The sequence below is a fragment of the Lepisosteus oculatus genome, chromosome 6 (assembly GCF_040954835.1).
Source record: "Lepisosteus oculatus isolate fLepOcu1 chromosome 6, fLepOcu1.hap2, whole genome shotgun sequence".
Lineage (NCBI taxonomy): Eukaryota > Metazoa > Chordata > Actinopteri > Semionotiformes > Lepisosteidae > Lepisosteus > Lepisosteus oculatus.
The window spans coordinates 55,481,500-55,501,383 of record NC_090701.1 but is presented as its reverse complement, the minus strand read 5'-3'; the positions used below and the strand labels follow the sequence as shown (position 1 = coordinate 55,501,383).

At 40.8% G+C, this 19,884-nt stretch overlaps 1 protein-coding gene across 25 annotated transcripts in view; it reads left to right on the top strand.

Annotated features, from left to right (window-relative positions):
- Positions 1-19,884, top strand: part of epb41l3a (erythrocyte membrane protein band 4.1-like 3a) — a 107,893-nt gene that overhangs the window by 30,047 nt on the left and 57,962 nt on the right. For 4 of the 25 annotated variants that reach the window (XM_015353564.2, XM_069191597.1, XM_015353562.2 and 1 more), the window contains exon 1: positions 2,877-2,986. The exons of 1 other annotated variant lie outside the window; for it this stretch is intronic. The gene's annotated coding sequence lies outside the window, so the exon portion shown is untranslated. Of the gene's footprint in view, positions 1-2,860; positions 2,987-3,747; positions 3,937-19,884 lie in introns of those variants that run through there. 20 more of the 25 variants (XM_015353546.2, XM_015353548.2, XM_015353544.2 and 17 more) reach the window with 9 other exon arrangements.

The window sequence follows — 19,884 nt, the reverse complement described above, 5'->3', positions numbered from 1 at the left end:
CTCTACACTTTCCCTGTGCACACGCAAGTTTGCCCTGCTGTGGGCTGGTGCTCTGTCCTGGAGCAGTCCTGCCTTATGCCACCTCTGAGAAGTTCCCCTCCTCCAGACACCATGGTGTTTCTGCTGGGCAGCTTGTTTTATTTTTCCTTACCAAGGGATAGGCACTTTTCTGGTATGGAATGGGTGTGAACTGATCTAAAGAGTATGATGGGGGGGCAAAACAAGCAAGTTTGGTAAACCTATAGCAGTTTTTCAGATTGCTTAACGTGCATCTTAAACTGAGCATGGATCTTTATAGCTTACACCCCTGTGTAAGGAAAAGTGCCCCTGTTCTGTTGTAAACGCACTTCCCTTCAGTTGTCACTTTTCGCCCCCGGTTCATGATTCAGTGTTGATTCTGAAGATGTCCAGCTGGTTGACTTTGTCATCGACTTCAATTACTTTAATCATTTTCAGTACTTGAATTGGACCCCTTGTGATCTTTGTTCAAGACTAAAAAGGTTCAGTTCTTATAGCCCGAGGAAGACATTCTTTTGTGATCAGAAATGTACATGTACTGTATGGGGCATCACTCCTCTGGACTGATTTCAGAATAGCAGTGTGTTGCAGAGTTTCTGGTGTAAAATAAAATTATCGTGGTGATTTCAGTCTTCTGCTTCCTCCAGAATGTTCCAGCCCCCTGAAGGAGAGGAGCAGTATTTTATTGTAATACAATGGCACTTGTCTGGGCTGTGTGGGTCAGGACCTCAGAGGTCCGCCTAAGAATGTGGTTTGAATCCAGAAGTATATGGTGTTATCCATAGAGATAATGTGTGCATTTTTCTTGCTATTAAATTACCCATACTTCCCCTTGGTTTAAAAAAATGTTTAGTTTAGGAGATACACAAGTCTTTCTTATAGTGCTTTAACATAGAAACCTTCAAGAGCAACTTTTTTTCTTCCTTAAAAAGTCATTTAAGGATATTTCTGTTTTGCACTGTAGTTTACAGAGTGCTACAGAACATGATTTGTACTTGCATAGGGAGTAATTACTGGTTTTAAGTGACCGCACAAGAGTAAGAAGGATACCAGCACTGAGTGCAACACTGAAGTCCATAATGCAGGCTTTCTTGATGAACACCATCCACCCAATATCACTGTAAAAGCTTTGCTGGGAAGGCAGGATGGCTGTGAATGACTTACTGTACAGTATATATTGAAGTGCATTTTATTTTGCCTCCAACACATGCTCAGACTTAACCTTGAAGTTACCCTCTTGTTGAGGGTCACAGTAGCGAACACCAGGTCTGAAAAAGCATAGCAATCTGTCGTCGTGTGGCGTGTGTGATCTGGACCACAGCTGGCAGCTTGTGTAGCACCTGTAATGTCTCACCAGTAAATAAAAGTTCTCAGGTGCCTTCTAACCCCTATCGCCATGGTCATGGTTCTGGAAGATGGTACCTCAGCAGGTGTGGTTGTGTGGTGTGCTTGAGCACTCGATGCATAAAATATCACAGTACATGTGCTTCTCAAGACGGGGCCATAAAGACGTGTTCTACCTGGAATGGACTGCTGGCTTTCGGACTGGGATTTGGTCATCTTGTCCTCATGATGGCCTGTCCACACTGTGTGACTGTAGCAGGTGCTGCAGTGGAAGACGAGGGTGTCACTTTCATGTCATTCCCTAGCTTTCTCGAGTATTTGAATGATCTCCACTGTAGGGGTGTAGGCCTTTTGGTACTGGATGTAGCATTTATCTTGGCTGTGTAGGTCAGGCACTTGAAAGTACGTGAGACAGCAGCTAGGATTTGGGATTCAACCCCACACACTACATTAATGCCATGCCTTGGACCTGTGGATAGGCAAGAGCCTATCAGTTTCTAAGCTTGCTGCGGGTTTTGGCGAGAGGGAGTTTGACAGGTCCTGCTGTGTAAGATGAGGCTGTCATAGTGATGTCGCAGTCATGGTGTTCACATAATTTCACTGTAACAGGCCCCCTGTACTCTATGAACCCTGTTATACACACAAAAAAATCTCACATTATATTTAATGAATTCTTAATGATGCCTAATTATTTATAAATTGAATACAATGTAATGCATGCAGGATAATGGAAAAAATGCAAGTAGAATGTACTGTATGCTGCGATACTGAATACATGGTATGGTTCGTCAAGACTCAGAACCCAGAAAGGAATTTTTGTCAGTTAAGCAGCTCTTTGCCTTTGCCAGGGTTCATTTAGAATTTGTGAAGACTAAATGTGTGCAATTAGTTACAAGAGTTTAATTATACATGAATGAACACTGCAGCTGGCGGGTGCTGTTAAAATAACATATGTCCTTTTAACCCATCGTGGCCAGGAACACAGTGCAGGAAACTGACCCAGGGACACTTTTTTCAAAAGCTGTTAAAGCTTATTAAGCGAATTTAAATTCAAACGTTCAGCGTGTTCCAAAATATATACCTTTGCTGCCCTGAATTACAAAAAAAGGACTCCGAAAATCTGTTCAAGAACATCTTTATTTTTGAAAGAAGATCATGTCCAATTTCAGACGTTCAGTTCTCGGAAATTTCACCAAAAAAAAAAACCCGAGTTAAACTGCTTATTTGGCCCAGCAAGATAATTCTGCTCGGGAGAAGTGGGCATCCCAAGTTCCACTCGAGACCGTCTACGTGTATTTTCAGTCGAACGGGGTTTGCTCTGCTTCGGCGCCGTGTTCGTTTTGGGGTGACTTCGGTGGCCATCCCTCGCCCCGCTAGGTCCTGCAACACGCGTGTGGGTCGCCCGTACCGGCCGTGACTCATCCCGGAGGTGGGCTCTCATTCGCTCCCGCATCTTCTGCTAGAATAAGCGGAGGGTGCGCTGGCTGTCCTCGTGTATCCCAGAATGCCGCGCTGTCCCGTATCTCCTGCTCAGCCCGCTGGCGCTGGCGGTGACACAGCTGGCGAGCAGAGAGCGGACTGAGCTGCAGCCTCATCAGCCGAGCGGGGGGACACGGGATACCCGGTAAAAAGCTAGCAACTTATCGTATGCAAAAAAAAAAGGGGGATCTGCGGGCTCACGTTGTGTTGCATCGAAAGTGTCAAAGCGAAAACGAGAATTTTTGTAGCTGTGTTTGCAGGAATGAGGTAGGGAAGGGGGCACACTGTACATTTCCTGGGCATGCATCGCCCTGATACTGTATACAGTATGCGCGTCCTGTTTTTTTTTCTCCCCACAAAATAAATCTCTTCGGGCAAATCAGTGCGATTCCTTTTAGATGTGCCAGATTGTGTGTGTGTGTGTTTGCGTGTGCGTTTTTTTTTGTGTGTGCCTGCGTTAACGTCTACGGTGGCTATTTAAATACATCCGTGCACTCGAGGTTGTCGCCGCAGGAAGAAAAATCTGTGGTTGATACTTTGATACATTTAGAAGCTGTGAAGTAGCTGCAGGGAATTCATTTTGCGGAAAAAAGAGACTCCGGTCACTGAGTTTATTTCAATGCGGAGCACTTGAAAAAGTTTTTCTTGTATCCGTTAGGAAAAAAAAATGAAGACGATGTTTTAGCTAATAACGGCAAGGGTTTATAGCTCGTTTGCTCGCTTCAGTATTTTAGTGGCTGAAGTACGCGAGTCGCCGCCTCGGATGTCCAGTGCGACTCTCCTGCTTTCGGTCACTTCAGACCTGACACGACACCCCAGCGGTGCTCTGTGTGTTAGTTCTGCAATGCGGTGGGTGTGGTTTGGATGTAGTAACCGGGAGATGTGAACCTCTGCAGTCACAGCACACTCCACCGCCCCCCCGTCTGACTTGGCATTTTTTGCATCAAACAGAAATACACACCTATATTCTCTGTACGTGTGTGAAAAACGCTCAGTCGTGACAGCCCGTGACCCCCCCACGGCCACTAATACTCCATGCTACCAGTGTACGGTGAAAAAACAAGGGAGCAGTCTGGACGAAATAGCCGGTTATTGGTAAGTCTCCGGGAAACCAGATGGTTTTCATCAAATGAGGGGAAAATCGGCGGAGAGACGGGCGATATTGTAAGTCGCGCTTTGATTAATTTTCCAGCCTCGGCAATACAGTATACTCGTTTGCTTTGATGGAAATGGTTTTTCTGTGTGTTACTCAGCGTTTCACGTAACTAACCTTGGTGTTGCGATTTTATACGGACTTTTTTGTGACTTTTTAACATGCACATTCAAAATCCCTACTGGTTGCTTTGGAAGAATTTTTATTAATTGTATTGCATCGATAACTATTTCATCCTCTTAATTTTTCTAACGCTGGAGTGGATTGCTTGGAAACTAGCGATCAATTACCCGAGATGTGTTTTTTTTTTTAATGAAGGGGAGACTAGAAAAGTGTTAACCTTCAACTGCTAAGTACAGAATATATACAGTGCATTCTGATTTTACTGCAATGATGAGCCTGGCTTCAGGTTAAGAAGGTGAAGTACCTCCTACAACGCAAACCAGAGCGAATAGAGGTCTTCTTTCTGCGAAGTCATTCACAAAACATTTAAATTTTTTGGTTAATGTTTTGTGCAAAAAAAAAAATCGACACGCTTGAACCCAGAAGTTATCTTTACGCCGGAAGCAATGCTGCATTCGATAAAGGAGATGAAATATTTTAAAGTGTTTCTTGTTGTGGATGTCTCTCTTATCTAAGCAGCAAGGGTCTCTTGATCCTGAGGGTCTGGCTAATATTTGTCCTCCTGACAGCTTGCCATTTTGACTTATGGTTTTCCTCCTTTCTTCTCGGGCCCACCCTGAGGCTCGGCAGAAACAACGTGAACTCGCACGTCTGCTCACTAATGACCGTAGACTGTGCCACTGGGCACGGTGGCTGTTCTCCCATGTACTGTCAATTATAAAACATTTCAACTCATCTGAAGTAAGTGGCCATCATAACTACATACGGTGTTGCTAGTGGTCCTCCTCCCGAGAAATGAAGCTATGCCTGTTATATTTATCACAGAGAGAAAGGTCTGAGTGTATTCATCAAATGTACTTTTACAGCACCTAAGCAGGCTGACAGAATGCCCCTGACAAATGTGTTCACAAGGGAGACAAAAACGGCATTAAAAATTAACGGGGCCAGTCTGTGTTGCTGTGGAATTAGATCAAAGACCTTATCTGATTTTTTTTTTCCAGGTATACAGGAAAGAAAAAAATCCAATATCCGGATGGACTTTTATCTTTATAGAAAAAGCCGTAGCGTACTATTAACATGTAATATTAATATCCCATTTTTTTTCCTTTTACTTCGGTTCGTCTAAAAAAAAAATAATTTCCATATCAAGTCCTGCTAAATTGACTATTCTGTAGACCTGCCTATAAATAAATAGGTATTTCAGATCTGTAAGAAATGTTCTACTCATTTACTTAGTATTTCAGGTCTCACCTATTTTTAAGTGCTGCTGTGTTTATTTTCCGTTATAATACGTTTCATTTTGACCTAAATGCTGATGTCACATGGCGGGTATTTCCACAGTCCTTGAACGCTGTGGCAACACAGATGAGAGTAAGTAGTCGAAGGGATAGGGAGAAAAAAAATGAAAAGGCTGAGATCATTAACGAAGAGGGGAATTGCACGGTCAGTTTATTTTTTGGTTTCTTAATCGTTTGCCTTGAACAGATGAAAATGTAAAATGTTCTAAGAATGGGGAAGCTGGAATTTCTGGTGCTTCCCATAGTGCAAAGCTTATAATACAGACTGTAGCACACAGCAAGTCTGGCAAGTCACCGTCACAGACAAGCTTACCGTAGGTGTCAACAAGAATGGGGAAGGTACCTGACTTAATGGACTATTCTGGAATCAGCTCTTAAAAAGGTTCAAATCATCTGCTTTAGATTAAATCAAGATTAAAACATTGTAATTTTAGATCTTATTAGCTAAAGAACACAATTATTTCTAACCAAATATAAGCTAGCACAGCTCTGTTTTTAATTATATTTGTGGCGTATTACAGGATGCTCTCAATAAATCCTGATATAAGAAGGCTGAGTTCTTATATTTAGAATTTAATAAGTAGTTAGAGATGCACGCTGCATCCTGTCAGTTAAGGTTTAGGTTAAAATGTTGCAATCCGACTGGTCGACCATACCAGTGCTGGCCGGGCCCAGCCTTGCTCAGCCTCCGAGATCTAATGAGATCAGGTTACAGAGCGGTAAGGCTGCTGTCTGTCTTCTTTCTTTTGATGATATCATAAATGGAGAAGTTTTAAAACAGCTTTATTGGTTACAATTTAGATTCTCAAAAGCTTAATTAAAGGTGCAGAATGTTTCCACTATTCGTATAATTTTATAGCGTACTGTACATCGGTGTTACATCCTGCATGCTTCTCTGTGTGTGCTCCTAGCAGGTAAAGCAGAAGCAGGAGACTGCAAATTGAGCTGATTGTATTTTAGGAATACTGATGTCGTTCAAACCCTTTAGTTACGGAGCAAGGCTGCATAATAACAAAATTGATGAATAATTACTGTAGGTAAGCTGTAGATCAGAGAGATTTGTCTACAATGTTGTGCTCAGTGTTAATACTGCTAGCTAACTACTTCAGGAAATAGAATTTAATTCCTTGAAAAGGTTTAGTTTACCTTTTCCACCAGGAAGGCATATCTGTGGACAGCATGTGTATGAGAATATGTCTCTTTTAATGTCATCCATTGGCTTCCAAGTGACATTTTAACATTTGGTCGAGTAAACAGAGAACAGGGCTGTTTAATGACTTAAAACCTGCATGCGCATCCATCGTTTTTGTAGTTTGAACAAAAATTGCATGATTTGGTATTAAATTGAATTTTCGTTCGTAACAATTAATGCTTTAAAAGCTTTCTGACAAGACATTTTCTGGCCTGTGTCTCTCACGGCTCTGCATTTTCTCAGGATTTTCTATCAGTGGGTTAAAAGGTTTCAAAATTGAGTGGTGGCAGTTATTTGACATTTTTAATAGTCCTTCTTTTCATATTTATCTGCCAGTTCAAATGCATGTATTTTTAGATGAACGTCTGTCATCGTAATGGGAACTTAATGAAACATTTATTGCCTTACATGTATTTTAACATCCTCCTGACCTTATTTGCCTACTCAGTTATTAATGTTAACGTTGATAAAACTACATAACGTTCCTTTGAATTCGCGTGCGCAGATGGGTTAATGCTCTCGTCCTGCCTCTTAGTTTCACTAAAATAAATGTGACTGTTTCTCTTTTGCATAAAGTTGACTGCATCAGTAACTTCTCAAGAGGTGTTTAAAGAGTTAACCCGGTGAACCCTGTAAAAGCAATGGTAAAACAGTGATAGCCCGGTGAATAATAAACCATTGAAGGTAAACCTCATCCATCATGAAAATGCAAAAGTTGCACAGGAAAAAGACAATTCTGAAGACAAACTTCACATCCACAAATCTGGGTCTGGGACCTCCGATTGGAAAGTTAAACTTGCTACACGAGGACGCATTCTGGGGTTGTAGATTGCACTAGACAGAACCTTTCACTCGGGGTTTCAGGGATTTCTTAAAGGGACAGAGCATATGAAAAGGACAGGTAAGAAAAAAGAGAAATATGGATACAAATAAATTAAACAGGACTCGGTTATTTTTAACAAACTTTGTGGGATTGCCTCCTAGTGTAACAGGAAATACATTTAGCAATTTTTATTAAATGTATCTTTTTTTTTTTTTTAATCCTGTACAAATGATTCAGTGAAGAATCATGCAGGCAAGAAATCGGAAATTAGCTGTTAGGGTTCTTTGAACAAGCAAGGTCAGTAATGGACACACACAAAGCATTCACTATGGAGAACTTTTTCAGACGTCTTTTAAAAGACTTGATTCTCATTACAGGTGGAAAACATTCAGAGGAATGTGTGTAATAAGATTAAGAACTGGCTTATGATGTTAAAGAGTACTTATAAGAGGTATATACGCAAATTATTTCAAGTAGGTAGCTGCCTCAGCATGACTTTCCTCTCTTTCTCAGACCCGAAGAAGGCTCTACAGCCGAAATGTTTCTTTTCTTCTCTTTTCAGCATGGAGTAAACCTTTACTAATATGCAAATTAGGGTGCCATAATTAGCGGTGTACCACAGGGATCTATACTAGGACCGCTGCTGTTCATAATTGATATGAATCATTAAGATTTGGGTATAGGTACTGTAGTAACCTTGTCAAGTGATGCCAAATTAGGAGGATTCAATACTTTTTAAATGAAATTAAAAAATGTTTAGATAAAATTCAAGAGTTGGCAAACACCTGGCGAATGCCCTTTAATACAGGCAGGGTTTTGCAGAAAGTAGTTAAAACGTAAAATGCGAATCGCTCAGCTAGAAGAAGCCCCTTATGAAAAACATTTGGGTGCTTATGATGAGAAGTGTTTAATGTACATCTTTCAGGTGATGTGGGGAAGAGATAGAGACAAAATGTTAAAATGTGTAGTCAAAAGTGTAGAATTCAAATCAAGGGATGTTGCGTGAAAATTGTATAATATACTAGTAAGACTTTATTTCGAATGTTTTGTATGTTTTTGGCCATCATGTTATGTAAAAAAGATGCTGCTCTGGGATCAGTCTGGACAAGAGCAACCAGATGGAGTCAAGGAAGAGATAAGATAAGATAACTTTATTAGCCATATAGCTGAGATGGTTGCATGGGAACACTCCTGGTTTTTGTTACTGAAGATACTACAGCCTTGGATCTCCACACGTGGCTCAGAGATGTTTGAAGGTAGCACAGGAACAACTAACTAACCTCAGTGAGGTAAAATAAGATCACTTCATTGGCCAAATACAGTTCCTTGCATTAGGAATTTGTCTTTTCACAGACCCCAGATTGCTCTCCATGAGACACAGACACACATACAGGTCAGAGCGCAGGGTCAGCCATTGTACAGCGCCCCTGGAGCAGTTGGGGTTAAGGGCCTTGCTCAGGGGCCCAACGGAGTAGGATTCCTCTGCCAGCCGTGGGATTTGAACCAGCAACCTTCCAGCCACAGGCGCAGATCCTGAGCCACAGAGCCACCGCTCTGCCTGCAGATACAGATGTCTGTGCCATCAGTATGTTGATGCTAAACTTAAGGTAGACTCATGGTTTGTGTAGACCTCTCTGACAGATGTGCGTGTAGAGCAGAGTAATGCAGTGTACAACAGAGCAAACAGCAAGGAGATTCAGTGGGTGGGAATGTGCCGTTGCTACGTACTTCGTTTATAGTGATGCATGGCAGTTAGGTTGCGTGGCCCTGCAATTACCTCACCTCCTTCCATACCTGTGAGCACATCCTGATGTGGCAGCATTCTACATAGTGCCATTCTTGTGATAATGAGAGAGAGAGAGATGTCATCTCTATCTGCGAGTTCAGAATGTGACAGCTATGCTATTCATGCTTTATTCACCTGATTTGAGTCCTGTGGAACATTTGTTGGGTGAACTGGGATGAGGTGTGGCAGCTGGAGCTCATGCTTGTTCAGGCTCTACAAGAGAAAGGAGACAGATTCCCAACAGAGAGTATCTGCCGTCTACTGTAAAGCATGCCTCACACAAATTGCTTCCAGAGGTGGCTAATCATGCTACTAACCAGGGAACCATGCATAAATGGTTCTTTGCTTCATGGGGAGCGTGTGGGTTTTCTCAACTCTCTGTGGACCAGTAGTTCTGGTCACATATCATGCATCGGGGGGTTTATTGTCTTGTTGCTGAAAGGTGTACTGTATCTTCACCTCTATTGCGAACAAGGGGAAAGAAGATTAAAAAGTGAAGAATATTATAATTTCTTACACAGTGATATTTAGTAGAGGGTGTAATGTTTCATTGTTGTATTTCAGTGAGGTCCATCTGGTTTATTGCAAGTGAAATAGGAATTTTTCAAGTATTCAAGGACCACACAATTAAGGAACTTTTCAATCCTTTTAAAAAAACCATAGTAACATGTTTCAAACTCTTCTGAAATGCAGCTGTTTGTTGAACTTTGTGTTCAGGGAATCATGGAGTTCTCTGGGAAGTCTTCAGTTCAGTGAGGCATGTGCAGGGTCTTACTTGTATACTGTAAACTCCATGTTCAGCACAGTGGACTCCTGCAACTGAGGCCCTCTAATACAGGCACGTAATGGAGATGGATGATTTTCCAGGGGAGTACTGTACCTCTGATTGAATTATGAATTTTTGCTACAGCAAAGCCAGTAAATGTATACCTAATTTAATCACCCTATAAACAGCATTTTTCGCTACAGAGAATGATACTTCTTCATAGGCAGCAAAGTTACCATATGTGAGGAATTTGTGCAGAGGCTGGGATTCTAGGGAGGTGAATCCAACTTTGTAGGCCTTTGTCCCACTGTTTTTGACCTGTTTACATGGGTCTCGCTGTGTTGTGGAGTGCACCTGTTCTCTTCATAGTTTATTTTATTGTGCATTGCCTGTGAAATCGGTCTCTACTGTGGGTCCGAAATGGGAGAGAATATCTCAGGTGGTGCTGAGAAAACAAAGAATTCACAAAAAGCAATAACCATGGCCCAGAAAATTGAAAATGATTAAGCGGTTTGATGAGGGTCAGCTTCAACAGTTCATACAATTTTTCTGCAAGCTCAAGATAAAGAGGATTGTATGATCTAGAAAATTCACAGAGATAGAAAAGTGAGATAATTGTTCTTTCTTTTAAACAGTCTTAGTCATTAGACTGTTGATGTCTGAGGTTGTTAACTGGTTGTTGAAGACCTGATTGGTTTGATAAAATGTTAGAGTATTCTGTGGTTACAAATTGAAGAGTAAGTTATAATTATTGAAATATTTTGTTTTTCAAACTTTTTACTAATCTGCAAGCAAGTTTAATGACCTAAATAGGATCCCTTTGTTGAATTTAGGGGATGTTTGAGGATATTCACAGATTAACTTCTATTTTCATTAAGTTACCCTTCAGCATAAAGTGAATGCTTAAGGTGTCTACATCCAGTTTGTGGCAGAACATTTTCTTGATACAGTGTGCATTTTGCTGTTCATCTGGATCAATCATTTTACAACTCAGTTCTTGACAAAATCATCAGGCCATTTCAGTTCATTGTGTACATTGTTTTTTCAGGGGCGGTTTTAAGATGATGCAAGTGGGATTTGTTAACTGGAGATATGAAATCAGCTCTATTAAGTGCATTAAAGATCTAGTATGGAGGTTTAGGGTGTGCATTTTTCACTGATTCAGGCCGAGGCCCATGTGAGATGGGTTTTACTACTCCTCTCGGTCCCCTGGGGATGTGGTACCACTCTCTCTCCTGGCCTCTGGTCCGTGAGTCTTCATTAAAGTCTGAGTTTAAAGAGGCTCAGCTGTGTTCTTGGGAAGGGTAATTGGCTTGCATGCTAATGGAAGTATCCTGTGTCCTGTCTTTTGTAACTCTCCAATATAACAACAGGGAAAGTGAGGTAGAAGGATGTGAAATTCAGATTAATGAGCAGGCTTTGCTATTTTTTAGAGCACTGGTGCTTTAAGACAGGAGATTCAGACATCAGTCACCCTGGGTGGTGTCCTTTTAGCTCTGTTTTCAGGGGCTGAGGTGCAGGATTTATTTTTTTAAATAATAGATTGGCTTCTTTCTGGGGAATTAACAGAAATGTCAGCTGTATGGGACAGCTGTATGCACTTAGGCATTGCAAAGGACATTTTATTGGGTTGTCCTGGAAGATTTGCAGCCTGAGAAAATGGCTGTGAAGCTCCCTGTTCTGTGATAGATGACGTATGTGTAGTTTCATAAGGCTGCCGCCTGTTTCATAGAGGGTGGATGGGCATTTTTGTACTTAATTTTCCACATTTCTAGTTTAGAGGGATTCCCTGGTTTAATAGCTCAAACTATTATGGGACATGGCTATGTCAAGTTTTAAAGTATGATTGCTGTAGCAGGTACTCATGACTGTATACATATGTGCTGCTAACAAATCCTTTCCATTAACACAATATGCACTTCCCAGTGCAGCCAAGGAAAAGGATACTTTCTTTGCAGGCAGGTAAAAGACATACAGTAACTCAAGCCATGACACATGACACATAGCACATGGCAACATGGATGCATTAAGCAATAAAAAACATACATGTTCACGGTGAAGGAAATAAAAAAAAACAGCTTGGAAACTTTACGTAATCCTCACAGTGTAGAGATTGGGTCGCCCTGTGAGATAGGTACAAGCCACTGTTGTTGGCGTTTTGTGCAGTTCGTTCTGTGTCTCTGTCGGATGTGTCATTTAGTCAAATCGTTGGTATTTGTAGACGGTTAGAGCAGGAGAAAGACAGCAGCTTCAGTGTATTGCCCAGTAATGTGTGATGTCCTGATGCTAGGCAAGATCAGCATTAATTCATGCTGGAAGGTCTCCGAGCAAACCTCGGGTGCTACTGGAAGTGGTGGATGGGTCAGTAGGTTGAACGCTCTTCCCAGTAGGCCTGGCCAGCGCCCCGATGTGGAGACTGAGGACATCCTTCTGATGACACATTGCTCTAGGTTCTGATTGCCTGGCCATTAGAATTCTCATGGCATTGCTTGGAAGAGTCAGGATGGTAATCCTAGTGTCCAGGCTAAAATCTACTTTGGGTTTGCACAATCTGTTTATCTTCAAATTACTAGTTATTTAATTTAAGTAATTTCTCACTTTTTCTCCACATCATAGAGCTTTTGGCGCAAAATGGCTTTTGTGCATTACCCAAGTACAGTTGTGAGAAAGTGAACCCTTAGGAATTATCTGGATTTCTGCATGAATGGCTGCTAAAATGTGATCTGATCTTCATCTAAGTCATATTAATAAATAAAGACAGTCTTATTTAATGAACAATCAAGGTCATTGATGGAAAATGTATGTGAACCCTTATGTTTAGTAACTAGTGGAACCTCCGTTATTGGCAATAACCTCAATCAAACACTTTCTGTAGCTGCTGATCAGACCTGTGCAGTGGTTAGGAGGTATTTTGGCCCATTCCTCTACACAAAACTGTTTCAGTTTATGAATATTTTTGGGATGTCTTGTTTGAACGGCCTGCTTCAGATCACGCCACAGCATTTCAATGGGATTGAGGTCAGGGCTCTGACTTGGCCATTCTAAAATACAGAATTTCTCTGTTTGAGCCACTCTTGTTGATTTACTGCATGACCCAACTTCTTTTGAGTTTTAGATCACAGACAGACTCCCTGACATCCTGCTGTAGAATTTCCTGATATAACTTGGAATTCATTGGTCCCTCAATGATTGCAAGCCACCCAGGCCCTGAGGCAGCAAAGCAGGCCCACACCATTATACTGTACTCCCTCCACCATGCCTCATAGTTGGGATGAGGTCTTGGTGTTGGTATGCAGTGTTTCGTTTTCTCCAAACATAACACTGTGTACATTTACCAAAAAGTTCAACTTTTGTCTCATCAGTCCACAGAACATCGTTCCAGTAGTGCTGTGGAACACCCAGGTGGTCTTGAGCAAACTTGAGACGGGCAGGAATGATGTTTTTTTTGGAGAGCAGTGGTTTCCTCCGTGGTAACCTCCCATGAACACCACTCTTGCTCAGTGTTTTTCATATGGTAGACTCATGAACACAGACGTTATCAAGTGCAAGAGATGCCTGCAGATCCTTAGCTGTTACCCTAGGGTTCTTTGTCACCTGTTTGAGGACTGTACAGCGTGTCCTTGCACTGATCTTTGTAGGACACCCACTCCTAGGGAGAGTAGCAATGGTGCTGAATGTCTTCCATCTGTAAACTATCTGCCTGACTGTGGACTGAAGGAGGCCCAAGTCTTTAGAAATCCTTTTGTAACCCTTTCCAGTCTTATGAGCTTCAACTACATTTTTTCAGAGGTCCTCTGAAATCTCTTTTGATCGGGCCATATTGCGCTTCAACAGAATTCTGCTGTGAAGAGCAGGTAACCAGAATTGTGTGATTTTTTATACGGCAGGGTAGGTCAGACCCACACCTGACTCCAGTTACCCTCTTTTCAAGATGTCATTATCCCAGAGGTTCACATACTTTTTCCATCAATGACCTTGATTGTTTAAGCCATTTGTTCAATAAAGATATGGCAATGTAAAATGTTATGAGTGTTGTTTGTTAATAAAGACTGTCTTTATTTATTATTAGATGAAGATCAGATCACATTTTATGGGCCATTCATGCAGAAATCCAGATAATTCCAAACTTCTTCTCACAACTGTAGGTGCTGCTTTTCAGTGGTTTAAGTGAGGCTTCTCCTATACTTAAATCCCTTTAGAATTTAGGATGAAAACTACAATACAAATGCAAACATTTTTGTTATGTACTGTCATCACTACTGCTGCTACTACTACCGATTGTAAGACTCTAAGAAAATAATCAAGTATTTCATAGTTGCCTCTGCCTTGTGTGTTACGTTTAATTTGCCTTTCCTTGTTTTGTAATTTTCTTTTGTAATACTGTATTTTTTGGGGGGCATCACTTCCTAGCCAGAGCAATATGCCTAAATGTTTAGATGTTAGGCATATTGGAGTTTTACAAGCAGCCTTAACTTAAAAGGCTGATTTTTTTTTTGGAACATCCTATTGTTTAATGGAAAAATAGACAATGCTGATTTAGGCAGGGTGTGACTAGCTTAACAAAAAAGCGCTTAAAACCACATAAGACAGATTAAATTTTCTTGAATATTGATGTATGCGTTTGGCGAAGTACTTTTCACGTGTCGTCGTGGCACTCAGTGTATTGAAGTCCAGATACACAAAAAATGAGTCATTTCTTACTGTGTTTATTTCTGGTGGCGTTTCTAGCAGCCCTAGTTTTTTTGTAAGTACAGTTACAGACACTAGGTTTGACACCCCCCACAGACCTCCTTATAGTTACAGAAATAGGCATGCACACTGTGTCTCAAATTAGTTACGTCACTCGGAAATCTTATCTGCCATTTGAATGTTAAACTTAGTAGTGGTATTGCTGTCCAATAAGTATAGCTTCACAAGCAATATTTAGGAAAAAATAGTGTTTTTTGGGGACTGCAGAGTGCTGATATTTGTGTTTTGTAACTGTTTGGTCTTTCTTTGTTTCTAGAGCTAAGATTCCAGGGCGTTTTGAAAGTAGGGTGTGAAAAACATGAGTGCCTATTATTCGTGTTTTTAAGAGGAAATATTTATCAAATAGGTTTTCATTCCACAAAAACGTAAAGCTCTCATGAAGATCTCATGGCTTTTTTCCGATTACCACTTCAAATAGTACAAAATGCTTTTTAATTTTTTTTAATATACATGAACTGTCATTATGATAGGTGTCATTAACCAGTTGAGCTTATTTTTGTCAAACTAGGTGATTAATGTGTTTGACATTTGATTTCAGTCATTCACTGATTAGAGCAAACATTTGTACATCCATTGTCTTTTTCTTGGCTTTCAATCATTAAGTTGTCTTTGTTACTAATTTTAACCATGACTTGCATTCTGTGGCTTATGGTTTTGGGTTGTAAAATTCTTCAGCATAAAATTTTATAAACCTCAGAATAGTTTGTTTTAGCATTTATTTGTACATATTTTGTACATTGTTAGTTGAATAAGGATTTCCATGTGTATATATAGACCAGAGAATGTGCCAATATGTATGAACCAAAGTAACCTTTGTGTTGTGTTCATCCTAAAGAGTGTACTCTACACCGTGTGTGCAACATGCTGCTCTTGTCACTGTTCCTGTCTCCGAAGTGGTCATGTGTGCGTTAGTCATGTTTCACAGCACTGCCTTGGTTGTCATTTACAGAACTGAATCAGAGTGGAGAGGAAGTGCTCGCCTGCTCCTGCCAGTCCAGACGCATGTGGTTTTCATTTTTCATAAAAGTTGATGACTATTTTGAATATGGAAATATGCTGCATTGAGGTGTTTGTGAAAGCTGATGATTAATTTGGAAAACTGACTGCCGATCTTTATTTTTGAGGGCAGTAAATTGCTAGTTTTTTACTTATTTCTTGTATAATCGCGACCTCATGTTTTGTCATTTACAGCAGGTGGTACCCACTAAATATAAACACCCCTTTGTGACAGTTTATATTCAATTTATATGTCACTAAGTTATGCCAATATTAATCACTGAGTCTGTTCCACAGAAGGCTTCGATGGACACTGCATTTGTTAGTCTGGTGCTCCTGCTGTTCTTTGTAGTTGTGTGTTAGTGCAGCTGGTTATCTTAAGACTAGGTTTAAGTGGATAAAGCCATGATTTCCTCAGAAAGTCCCAGCAGTTACCCCAGTGTGTAGTGTGTTTGATTCATTCGTGTCTTTCTTTTGTAAATGAGCATTTGTAAACGGTGGTGTGAGTCAGTTGTACAAGACTAGGTCATATGGTGTCAGATAGCATTTGTAAGTAATTCAGATCCTAACTCACGGTATAAAAAACGACTGAAAGTGTAAAGATTAATGTTATCCACAGTAGTGAGGTATTATTGAAGAAAGCACGTGTGTCTTTTATTTAATTATTATCTAGGCACAGTTGGATGATAATAGAGTAAGAAAGATTTATTTGTCTGATTTAGGAGGAGTTAAATTTCTCAAGGGCAGTTCTTGTGAGGAAGGTGATGGTGATGATGTTCCTTCTCCCTGTCCTTGGTCTAAAGTCTGAGTTTCTGTATTTATCCTGTGGTCCTGTGGCTTAAATGTCTTCACTAGGAATGCAAAGGAACAAGTAAAGGTTTATTCCATGCTGAAAGAAAGGAAACAACGTTTTGGCTGTGGAGCCTTCTTCAGATATCATGCCTGAAGATGCTCTACAGTCGAAACGTTGTTTCCCCTTTCTTCTCTTTCCAGCATGGAATAAACCTTTACTTGTTCCTTTGCAGCCTACGCATGCTGAAGCAGCTGCCTGCTTGAACAACTCACCAGGAATGGCCTTAACTAAGAACTAAGAGACAGATTTGTGGTTCAGCTTCCTATAAACGTTGGTTTTAATTATTTGTTCAAGATGTTTTTTGTTACTGCTGCAACCAATATTTCTGGTATTATTCCTGGTGTTTGTATTATTTAGATGTCCTTACAATGTAGATAACTTTGATAGTACAAGCATGGCTATCTTTTCTTAATTGGAAGGTAGATTACAAGAATCATACATTGGGTAAGACATCAGTTTGCTTATGTTACTCTGTTATTCTGACTGTGAGTACTTTGTAAAATGCTATGCATCTATGAATCTTCATTGTGTAACCATGTAAAATGTAAAACAATGTCATACTTTTCTGGGCAAGGTCTTAATATTGAATATTGAAACTCTTTTTACAAGATTACCCTGTTTGACATGGCAGACCTTATTCACACTGTGCTCTGACATATTAGTTGTTTCAGGAAGTTATACCATCAGATAATTCAGGATTTTCCTAGTTTTAAATTTCAACTGTGAAAGCCTTCATTTACTGTAGTAAGCCAACATTACTGACTATCATCCTTCCTTGCAAAATAAATAATCAGGTACAGGGAATGAGGTTAGTGGATGTAATACGAGACTGCAGTTCATAGCTGTAAAGCCACATCTTAGAAAGTGTTGTAGATTTTGGAGACTTTAGGACATGTCTCACTTTGTTGCCTAGCAACTGTTAGATTCTTATATGCACTGTTTTCTTTGCCTTGGGACAATCATCTCCACATCTAAAATTGCTTCTTCCTTTGTGCCTGTGAGAGGTGACCTTCTTTGTATCTTAAATTGCCTTTTCTCACATATATTCTGTTGGTCTATATAGTATCCGTTTGGCTATGGTGTTTTTTTTTAACATCTGTCAGAAGACACCCCAGTAACTGCCTGGTGGGATAAATCTTTGCTAAGGTACTGGGTTGAAAAAGGGGGTTTGCTTTTCTCCTTTTAATGTCAAAATTGAGTCCCTTTTCGGATTCTGCACAATGTTAGTTTAGCAGCGTGGTCTGTGGGGTTTCACTAGGGTTCAATACGTGCCTTTGAGTTTTTGTGTTTATTATAAATGGAGCCTAGATGGCCCAGTTTTGATGTTTCTGATGCAATAAACTGAAACATTTGTAAAAGATTGATTTTATAACCGTTTGCCTAGATTTAATAAAGTTCACCGTGGCAGGACATAGAGGAACAGCTTAGGTATGTTTGTGGGTAATATCGACACTGGCCATATTCATGCATTGTCAGTCCAAGAACTGAGTCATTACTGATACTGAAATGTTTTTTTTTAAGCTTTAAGATTCTCTCAAGTGGGTCAGCAAACAGAAGACATTTCAGAACTTGCTTTGAGCCCTGGCAGGGCCAGTGCCAGGGGAAAAATCTGTAGGAGGGCATCTCACAATTCTGGGGGGGGCGGTGATATTTCAATTAAAACGGAGCCGTTCCAACTACCCAAGTGAAATCTCGTAACCATGCCACTGATTAGTGCTTCATGATAGAAGATACTGATGAGCAATCGGGTATTTAGCGATGAAGTACAATAAGCACTCTCGCGATTATTATTGCCTGGAGCGACAAAGTACCACACGCGTTAATTTTTGCAGCTACATCAACAGTAACGAGGTTCTGAATCATTAAGAAAAAATAGGTGTAAAACCAACAGAAAGCACAACCTTCTACAACTCCAGTCCTAGTTATATAACGATTGTAAATATAAGGATAAACTACTGCAAGGAACCGGTCCGCCTGAGCAAACATGACTGTAATAATGTTGACACCCAGTAACGCAGACACTGTTATATGTGCCGGTCCTGGGCGGATAGCCCTCCTGCACATCAAACAGTCCGATGTAGTAACTGGGAATTCGGGGTTAGTGTAGTTATCTGACCATTGACAAAGTACAACTAATTTTTAGGGTGCAGGTTAAGGAAGCGAAAGTGTTCAAAAATCCTTTTGTCCAAAACTGAGGGGGGCGGGACAGTTCGGTTGAGGGGGCGATGCCCCCTTTAGCCCCCCACAATGCCACTGTGCATTGTGCTTCACGTGCCATTGAAGTGAGTTGGGCTTGATCTGCCCAGACCCGCGGTGTGTCTGTGGCCTATTAATAAATGTAACATTGATGTAACATACAAGCTTGTAGTAATGCTGATGGCAAGACCTGCACAGCTTGAGCAGTTGCCTCTGACAGTTTGCATTTTGGAGAATTAAGTTTCTCAGCCTTCCTCCCTCCTGTCTTGCCAGGAGAGGCGGGATTGTTTGACAATTGGCAATTCCACACTCAGTGGGGATGGAGGAGTTAGGGATAATGACAAGTGATTCCGAACTTGGGGGGGAATTTAGCGTGTGTAGATATTGGTAGTTTCCCGGCTGATGAAGAGGTATGCAGTTATATTTGCTGGGGCTTGTTTGTGGAATATCATGTGTAAGACCTGCATAAACATTAATCAAGGCTGCTTCTGGTCCGTCACTTAATTCTTGTGTTTGAGTCAACAGTATGTGAGGGGAGATAACGATTGGACAGCTTTCATTGATCTGTAAACAAATATTAGAATTTCCATATCCAAACACCAGCGGAGAGCTTCAGGGAGTGAAGTATTCAAAATTAAGAGAGGCAGTTCTGACATTTTTTGTTTGACAGCAGCAGGAAGCCCATCACAACCCATCATCTCCTTTGCTCTAGCCAGGGAGTCGCCCACACATGTTTGTCCCTCTGTGCTTGGAGTGACTGAAGCGCTTGGATGTGGCTTGTGAGATGTGCTGGAAATCAGCCTTGATTGGCCCATTAATGAAGACTAGGCAAGGATCCGTTCACTGTGTGTTCTCTGGCACCTGGTAGGGCATTAGGTGAGGATATTGTTTGCTGCATCTGTTAGTTCTATGAAAATCTGTTATTTTCTATTTTGAATTTAATTTGTGAATTGTATGAGATGTGTTACTGTGCTAAATATTAACTTACAGCAGCACCGATTTGGTTTGTGATTGTTCTTGGTATCTGAAGCATTTTTGTTGTTTTTTGAGGCCACTGCAGGTGGTGTGGCAATTAAAGTATGGTGCAGCACTTTTGCCTTTGGCAGAC